This window comes from Heterodontus francisci, unplaced genomic scaffold (genome assembly GCF_036365525.1).
Source record: "Heterodontus francisci isolate sHetFra1 unplaced genomic scaffold, sHetFra1.hap1 HAP1_SCAFFOLD_56, whole genome shotgun sequence".
Lineage (NCBI taxonomy): Eukaryota > Metazoa > Chordata > Chondrichthyes > Heterodontiformes > Heterodontidae > Heterodontus > Heterodontus francisci.
The window spans coordinates 10,598,735-10,608,542 of record NW_027141174.1 but is presented as its reverse complement, the minus strand read 5'-3'; positions in this window follow the sequence as shown (position 1 = coordinate 10,608,542).

The window sequence follows — 9,808 nt, the reverse complement described above, 5'->3', positions numbered from 1 at the left end:
AGTGTATGTCTTTGTTATTGTGTGTCAGTGTGTGTCTGTGTTCCTGGGTATCAGTGTATGTCTTTGTGAAATGGTGTCAGTGTATGTCTTTGTTACTGGGTGTCAGTTTGTTTCTTTGTGACTTGGTGTCAGTGTATGTCTGTGTTACTGGGTGTCAGTGTGTGCCTGTATTACTGGGTATCAGTGTATGTCTTTGTTACTTGGTGTAAGTGTGTTTCTGTGTTACTGGGTATCCGTGTATGTCTTTGTTACTGGGTGTCAGTGTGTGTCTTTGTGACTTGGTGTCAGTGTATGTCTTTGTTACTTGGTGCAAGTGAGAGTCTGTCATACTGGGTATCAGTGCATGTCTTTGTTACTTGGTGTCAGTGTATGTCTTTGTGACTTGGTGAGAGTGTATCTATTTGTTAATGGGTGTCAGTGTGTGTCTTTGTGACTTGGTGTCAGTTTATGTCTGTGTTACTGGGGGTCAGTGTGTGTATGTGTTACTGGGGGTCAGTGTGTGTTTCTAACTGGGTGTCAGTGTGTGTCTGTGTTACTGGGTATCAGTGTATGTCTTTGTTACTTGGTGTAAGTGTATGCCTTTGTTACTTGGTGTCAGTGTATGTGTTTGTGACTTGGTGTCAGTGTATGTCTTTGTTTCTGGGTGTCAGTGTATGTCTTTGTTACTTGAAGTAAGTGTGTGTCTGTGTTACTGGGTTTCAGTGTCTGTCTTTGTTACTTGGTGTAAGCGTGTGTCTCTGTTACTGGGTATCAGTGTATGTCTTTGTTACTTGGTGCAAGTATGTGTCTGTGTTACTGGGAATCAGTGTATGTCTTTGTTACTTGGTGTCAGTGTGTGTCAAAATACTTGGTGTAAGTTTATGTCTTTGTTAGTTGGTGTAATTGTCCGTCTTTGTTACTTGGTGTAAGTGTATGTCTTTGCTACTTGGTGTCAGTGTATGTCTGTGTTCCTTGGTGTAAGTGTGTGTCTTTTTTACTTGGTGGAAGTGCATGTCATGTTACTTGGTGTCAGTGTATGTCTTTGTTACTTGGTGTCAGTGTATGTCTTTGTTACTGGGTGTCAGTGTGTGTCTGTGTTACTGGGTATCAGTGTATGTCTTTGCGACTTGGTATCAGTGTATGTCTTTGTTACTGGGTGTCAGTGTGTGTCTGTGTTCCTGGGTATCAGTGTATGTCTTTGTGACTTGTTGTTAGTGTATGTCTTTGTTACTGGGTTTCAGTGTGTGTCTTTGTGACTTGGTGTCAGTGTGTGTCTTTGTTACTTGGTGTCAGTGTATGTCTGTGTTACTTGGTGTAAGTGTGTGTCTGTGTATCAGTGTATGTCTTTGTGACTTGGTGTCAGTGTATGTCTTTGTTACTGGGTGTCAGTGTGAGTCTTTGTGACTTGGTGTCAGTGTATGTCTGTGTTACTGGGGGTCAATGTGTGTCTGTGTTACTAGGGGTCAGTGTGGGTTTCTAACTCGGTGTCAGTGTTTGTCTGTGTTACTGGGTATCATTGTATGTCTTTGTTAATTGGTGTATGTGTATGTCTTTGTTACTTGGTGTCAGTGTATATGTTTGTGACTCGGTGTCAGTGTATGTCGTTGTTACTGTGTGTCAGTGTATGTCTTTGTTACTTGGTGTAAGTGTATGTCAAAATACTTGGTGTAAGTGTATGTCTGTGTTACTTGGTGTAAGTGTCTGTCTTTGTTACTTGGTGTAAGTGTGTGTCTGTGTTACTGGGTATCAGTGTATGTCTTTGTTACTTGGTGTCAGTGTATGTGTTTGTTACTTGGTGTAATTGTCTGTCTTTGTTACTTGGTGTAAGTGTATGTATTTGTTTCTTGGTGTCGGTGTATGTCTTTGTTACTTGGTGTAAGTGTGTGTCTTTGTTACTTGGTGTAAGTGTGTGTCTGTGTTACTGGGTATCTGTGTCTGTCTTTGTTACTTGGTGTCAGTGTATGTCTTTGAGACTTGGTGTCAGTGTATGTCTTAGTTTCTGGGTGTCACTGTGTGGCTGTGTTACTTGGTGTCAGTGTATGTCTTTGTTACTGCGTATCAGTGGTTCTCTGTGTTTCTGGGTGTTAGTGTGTGTTTGTTTGTGTTACTGGGTGTCAGTGTGTGTCTGTGACACTAGGTGTCAGAATTTTGTCTAATTTAGAGATACAGCTCTTAAACAGGCCCTTCGGCCCACTGAGTCTGTGCCGACCATCAACCACCCATTTATACTAATCCTACACTAATCCCGTATTCCTATCACATCCCCACCTGTCCCTATATATTTCCCTACCACCTACCTATACTAGGGGCAATTTATGATGGCCAATTAACCTATCAACCTGCAAGTCTTTGGCATGTGGGAGGAAACCGGAGCACCCGGAGGAAACTCACGCAGACACAGGGAGAACTTGCAAACTCCGCACAGGCAGCACCCAGAATCGGACCCGGGTCCCTGGACCTGTGAGGCTGCGGTTTTAACCACTGCGCCAATGTGCCTCCCCCCCCCCCCCCCCACCAGTGTGTGCCTGTGTTACTGGGTATCAGTGTATGTCTTTGTTACTTGGTGTCAGTGTATTTCTGTGTTACTTGGTGTAAGTGTGTGTCTGTGTTACTGGGGGTCAGTGTGTGTTTCTAACTGGGTGTCAGTGTGTGTGTTACTGGGTGTAAGTGTGTGTCTGTGTTACTGGGTATCAGTGTATGTCTTTGTGACTTGGTGTAAGTGTATGTCTTTGTTACTTGGTGTCAGTGTATGTCTTTGTTACTTGGTGTAAGTGTATGTCTTTGTTACTTGGTGTCAGTGTATGTGTTTGTGAGTTGGTGTCAGTGTATGTCTTTGTAACTGGGTGTCAGTGTATGTCTTTGTTACTTGGTGTAAGTGTATGTCTTTGTTACTTGGTGTAAGTGTGTGTCTTTGTTACTTGGTGTCAGTGTATGTCTTTGTTACTTGGTGTAAGTGTATGTCTTTGTTACTTGGTGTCAGTGTGTGTCTGTGTTCCTGGGTGTCAGTGTATGTCTTATTTACTTGGTGTCAGTGTGTGTCTGTGTTACTGGGTGTCAGTGTGTTTGTTTTTTTATTGGTTGTCAGTGTGTGTCTGTGTTACTTGGTGTAAGTGTGTGTCTTTGTTACTTGGTGTCCGTGTGTGTCTGTGTTACTGGGTATCAGTGTATGTCTTAGTTACTGTGCATCAGTTTGTGTCTGTGACACTAGGTGTCAGTATTTAGTTTAGTTTAGAGATGCAGCACTGAAACAGGCCCTTCGCCCAACCGAGTCTGTTCCGACCATCAACCACCCATTTGTACGAATCCTGCACTAATCCTGTATTCCTATCAACAACTTTGCTTCCAATTTCCACCCTTCTCTCACCTTTACATGGTCCATCTCTGACAATTCCCTTCCTCGACTTCTCTGTCTCCATCTCTGGGGATAGGTTGTCTACCAATATCCATTATAAGCCCACTGACTCCCACAGCTACCTCGACTACACTTCTTCACACCCTACCTCCTGTAAGGACTCCATTCCATTCTCCCAGTTTCACCGTCTCCGACGCATCTGCTCTGATGATGCTACCTTCCATGTCGGTGCTTCTGATATGACCTCCTTTTTCATCAACCGAGGATTTCCCCCCACTGTGGTTGACAGGGCCCTCAACCGTTTCCGACCCATTCCCCGCACCTCTACCTTCATCACTTCCCCTCCCTCCCAGAACCGTGACAGGGTTCCCCTTGTCCTCACTTTTCATCCCACCAGCCTCCATATCCAAAGGATCATCCTCCGCCATTTTCGCCACCTCCAGCGTGATGCCACTACCAGTCGCATCTTCCCCTCCCTTCCCAAGTCAGCATTCCGAAGGGATCGTTCACTCCGCGACACCCTGGTCCACTCCTCCATTACCCCCACCACCTCGTCCCCGTCCCAGGGCACCTTCCCTTGCAATCGCAGGAGGTGTAATACCTGCCCATTTACCTCCTCTCTCCTCAATATCCCAGGCCCCAAAAACTCCTTTCGAGGTGAAGCAGCGATTTACTTGTACTTCTTTCAATGTAGTATACTGTATTCGCTGCTCACAGTGTGGTCTCCTCTACATTGGGGAGACCAAACGCAGACTGGGTGAACGCTTTGCGGAACATCTCCGCTCAGTCCGCAAGCAGGACCCTGAGCTTCCGGTTGCTTGCCATTTCAACACTCCCCCCTGCGCTCATGCTCACATCTCTGTCCTGGGATTGCTGCATTGTTCCAGTGAACATCAACGCAAGCTCGAGGAACAGCATCTCATCTACCGATTAGGCACACTGCAGCCTGCCGGACTGAACATTGAGTTCAATAATTTCAGAGCATGACAACCCCCCACTTTACTTTCATTTTTAGTCATTTTTAGTTATTTTTTCTTCCTTTTTTTTGCATTCCTTTTTACATTTTTTACAATCTTTTTTGGCATTTATTTCATTTCATCTTAGTTTGTTCAGTTTGCTTACCCACTGTTTTTTCAGGTTGTTCTTCTTCAGGTTTGCACTTGCTGATGTTCAATATTCAGTATATTCACACCTAATCTGTACTAATGCTTTGTCTTTCAACACACCATTAACATATTGTTTGCCTTTGCTCCGTGACCTTTTAGTCAGCTATGTGGCCTGGGCCAATCTGCACCTTCTCCTTTGTTATCTCTTGCCAAACTCCCACCTCACTTGTTTATAATCTGTGACTTTTCTAATATTTGTCAGTTCCTAAGAAGGGTCACTGACCCGAAACGTTAACTCTGCTTCTCTTTCCACAGATGCTGCCAGACCTGCTGTGTGAATCCGGCATTTCTTGTTTTTGTTTCAGATTTCCAGCATCCGCAGTATTTTGCTTTTATTTTAGTGTTTAATTCACTGCCACCTCTCTTCCAGGAATGCCTACCTTGAAGAAGTTCTGCTCTTCTCTCCGACGGGATTTTCGTTTGTCTCTTATACCTTGTTCACCTTCATTGCTTTCTATTTCCCTCCTGGTGTTTGATAAGGTATCTACCAAAACTCGTTTTCACAGCCACATCTCCTTCCTCAGTGACTGTCTCCGGCTCCGACTGATTCCACGTGGATTCCAAATGCAGTTTCACCCATCATGCTTTGAAACCACCCAGGATCACAGGTATCTCCGAGAAATACAACGTTCCTCGGACTGCTACTCTCGCCGCATCCTAAGATCCACACTCAGTGCTATGCGCCGCCATATGCACACACTGGACCTCTCTCTCCAGCAGCACCGTCTCACCTTAGCTCAAATCTGCTCTACTCCGCAGTTTCATCTCATCTTACGTCTCATCCGACGCATTAACAAAAAACTTTTTTTCTTCCTTTCAGGTGTTAAGGAACGCAAGCTCCAGCAGCTGATGGGGCCTAATGCCCCTCCAGATCCTCCTTCCGCTTCACTTCAGTCTGACCCCACCCCTTCTGATCTGACCACTTGCCGTGTATTCACTATACCATCCGACCTCCCCCTCTCTGATGCTGACTGTTCTGTACTCAGCAAAGGGCTCAGTTTTATCCCCTTACGCCCCCACCTCAATGAATTTCGCGCTCGGCATGACGTTGAGCTCTTCTTCCGTCGCCTCCGCCTCCGGGCTCACTTCTTCGACCAGGAGTCCTCCCCACGACCAGCAGACCCATTCACCCGCCTCCAGCATTCTCCCTCTACCAGGACCCCTCACCCTGGCCTCTTACCCGCTCTTGATCTCTTCATTGAAAACTGTCGGCGAGACATTGATCGTCTCAATTTCTCTGCCCCCCTCACTCACTCTAACCTGTCCCCCTCTGAACTTGAGGCACTCCGTTCTCTCAGGTCTAACCCCGACATGGTCATCAAACCTGCAGACAAGGGTGGTGCTGTTGTTGTATGGCGTACCGACCTCTACCTTGCAGAAGCTCAACGCCAACTCACAGACACCTCTTCCTACCTCCCTCTGGACCATGACCCCACCACCGAACATCAAGCCACCGTCCAAAGGACTGTCACTGACCTCATCCCCTCTGGAGATCTTCCCTCTACATCTTCCAAACTCATAGTCCCGCAACCCCGGACAGCCCGCTTCTACCTCCTTCCCAAAATCCACAAACGGGACTGTCCTGGCAGACCCATTGTGTCAGCCCGCTCCTGCCCAACTGAACTTATTTCTTCCTATCTAGACTCTATCTTTTCTCCGCTGGTCCAGTCTCTTCCCACCTACATCCGTGACTCTTCTGACGCCCTACGTCATTTTGACAATTTCCAGTTTCCTGGTCCCAACCGCCTCCTTTTCACTATGGACGTCCAATCGCTCTACACCTCCATCCCCCACCAGGATGGTTTGAGGGCTCTCCGCTTCTTCCTGGAACAGAGGCCCAACCAGTCCCCATCCACCAACACCCTTCTCCGCCTGGCTGAACTTGTTCTCACATTGAACAACTTCTCCTTCAACTCCATGCATTTCCTTCAAGTAAAAGGTGTCGCTATGGGTACCCGCATGGGTCCTAGTTATGCCTGTCTTTTTTGGGATATGTCGAGCATTCTTTGTTCCAGTCCTACTCAGGCCCCCTCCCCCAACTCTTTTTCCGGTACATTGATGACTGTATCGGTGCCGTTTCCTACTCACGCCCCGAACTAGAAAACTTTATCAACTTTGCTTCCAATTTCCACCCTTCTCTCACCTTTACATGGTCCATCTCTGACACTTCCCTTCCCTTCCTCGACTTCTCTGTCTCCATCTCTGGGGATAGGTGGTCTACCAATACCCATTATAAGCCCACTGACTCCCACAGCTACCTCGACTACACTTCTTCACACCCTACCTCCTGTAAGAACTCCATTCCGTTCTCCCAGTTTCTCCTTCTCCGACGCCTCTGCTCTGATGATGCTACCTTCCATGACGGTGCTTCTGATATGACCTCCTTTTTCCTCAACCGAGGATTTTCCCCCACTGTGGTTGACAGGGCCCTCAACCGTGCCCGACCCATTCCCCGCACCTCTACCCTCACCCCTTCCCCTCCCACCCAGTACCGTGACAGGGTTCCCCTTGTCCTCACTTTTCATCCCACCAGCCTCCATATCCAAAGGATCATCCTCCGCCATTTTCGCCACCTCCAGCGTGATGCCACTACCAGTCGCATCTTCCCCTCCCTTCCCCGTCAGCATTCCGAAGGGATCATTCCCTCCGCGACACCCTGGTCCACTCCTCCATTACCCCCACCACCTCGTCCCCGTCCCAGGGCACCTTCCCTTGCAATCACAGGAGGTGTAATACCTGCCCATTTACCTCCTCTCTCCTCACTATCCCAGGCCCCAAACACTCCTTTCAGGTGAAGCAGCGATTTACTTTTACTTCTTTCAATGTAGTATACTGTATTCGCTGCTCACAGTGTGGTCTCCTCTACATTGGGGAGACCAAGCGCAGACTCGGTGACCGCTTTGCGGAACATCTCCGCTCAGTCCGCAAGCAGGACCCTGAGCTTCCGGTTGCTTGCCATTTCAACACTCCCCCCTGCTCTCATGCTCACATCTCTGTCCTGGGATTGCTGCAGTGTTCCAGTGAACATCAACGCAAGCTCGAGGAACAGCATCTCATCTACCGATTAGGGACACTACAGCCTGCCGGACTGAACATTGAGTTCAATAATTTCAGAGCATGACAGCCCCCCCCCACTTTACTTTCATTTTTAGTCATTTTTAGTTATTTTTTCTTCCTGTTTTTTGCATTCCTTTTTACATTTTTTACAATCTTATTTTGCATTTATTTCATTTCATCTTAGTTTGTTCAGTTTGCTTACCCACTGTTTTTTTCAGGTTGTTCTTCTTCAGGTTTGCACTTGCTGATGTTCAATATTCAGTATATTCACACCTAATCTGTACTAATGCTTTGTCTTTCAACACACCATTAACATATTGTTTGCCTTTGCTCCGTGACCTTTTGGTCTGCTATGTGGCCTGGTCCAATCTGCACCTTCCCCTTTGTTATCTCTTGCCCAACCCCCATCTCACTTGTTTATAAACTGTGACTTTTCTAATATTTGTCAGTTCCGAAGAAGGGTCACTGACCCGAAACGTTAACTCTGCTTCTCTTTCCACAGAAGCTGCCAGACCTGCTGAGTGAATCCGGCATTTCTTGTTTTTGTTTCAAATTTCCAGCATCCGCAGTATTTTGCTTTTATTCCCGTATTCCTATCACATCCCTATCACAGGTAGCTGTCCCTATATATTTCCCTACCTATACTAGGGGCAATTTATGATGGCCAATTAACCTATCAACCTGCAAGTCTTTGGCATGTGGGAGGAAACCGGAGCACCCGGAGGAAACCCACGCAGACACAGGGAGAACTTGCAAACTCCGCACAGGCAGTACCCAGAATCGAACCCGGGTCCCTGGAGCTGAGAGGCTGCGGTACTAACCACAGCGCCGATGTGCCCCCACCCCCACCCAGTGTGTGCCTGTGTTACTGGGTATCAGTGTATGTCTTTGTTACTTGGTGTCAGTGATTGTCTGTGTTACTTGGTGTAAGTGTATGTCTTTGTTACTGGCTGTCAGTGAGTGTCTGTGTTACTGGGTGTCAGTGTATGTCTTTGCTACTGGGTGTCAGTGTATGTCTTTGTTACTTGCTGTAAGTGTGTGTCTGTGTTACTGGGTATCAGTGTCTGTCTTTGTTACTTGGTGTAAGTGTGTGTCTGTGTTACTGGGTATCAGTGTATGTCTTTGTTACTACGTGTCAGTGCATGTCTGTGTTACTTGGTGTAAGTGTGTGTATGTGTTACTGGGTGTCAGTATGTGTCTGTGTTACTTGGTGTAAGTGTGTGTCTTTGTTACTTGGTGTCCGTGTGTGGCTGTGTTAATGGGTGTCAGAGCATGTCTTTGTTACTTGGTGTATGTGTGTGTCTGTGTTACTGGGTATCAGTGTCTGTCTTTCTTACTTGGTGTCAGTGTATGTCTGTGTTACTTGGTATAAGTGTGTGTCTTTGTTACTTGGTGTATGTGTGTGTCTGTGTTACTGGGTATCAGTGTATGTCTTTGTTACTTGGTGTCAGTGTATGTCTGTGTTACTTGGTGTCAGTTTATGTCAAAATACTTGGTGTAAGTGCATGTCTGTTTTACTTGGTGTAAGTGTGTGTCTATGCTACTGGGTATCAGTGTATGTCTTTGTTACTTGATGTCAGTTTATGTCAAAATACTTGGTGTAAGTGCATGTCTCTGTTACTTGGTGTAAGTGTGTGTCTTTGTTACATGGTGTAAGTGTATGTCTTTGTTACTTGGTGCCCGTGTTTGTCTGTGTTACTGGGTAGCAGTGTCTGTCTTTGTTACTTGGTGTCAGTGTATGTCTATTTTAATGGGTGTCAGTGTGTGTCTGTGTTACTTGGTGTCAGTGTATGTCTTTGTTACTGTGTATCAGTGTTTCTCTGTGTTACTGGGTGTCAGTGTGTGTTTGTTTGTGTTACTGGGTGTCAGTGGGTGTCTGTGCTACTTGGTGTAAGTGCCTGTCTTTGTTACTTGGTGTCCGTGTGTTTCTGTGTCACTGGGTAGCAGTGTCTGTCTTTGTTACTTGGTGTCCGTGTGTTTCTGTGTTACTGGGCAGCAGTGTCTGTCTTTGTTACTTGGTGTCAGTGTGTTTGTTTGTGTTACTGGGTGTCAGTGTGTGTCTGTGTTACTTGGTGTAAGTTTGTGTCTTTGTTACTGGGCATCAGTGTATGTCTTTTTGACTTGGTGTCAGTGTATGTCTTTGTGACCTGGTGTCAGTGTATGTCTATTTTAATGGGTGTCAGTGGGTGTCTGTGTTACTTGGTGTCAGTGTATGTCTTTGTTACTGTGCATCAGTGTTTCTCTGTGTTACTGG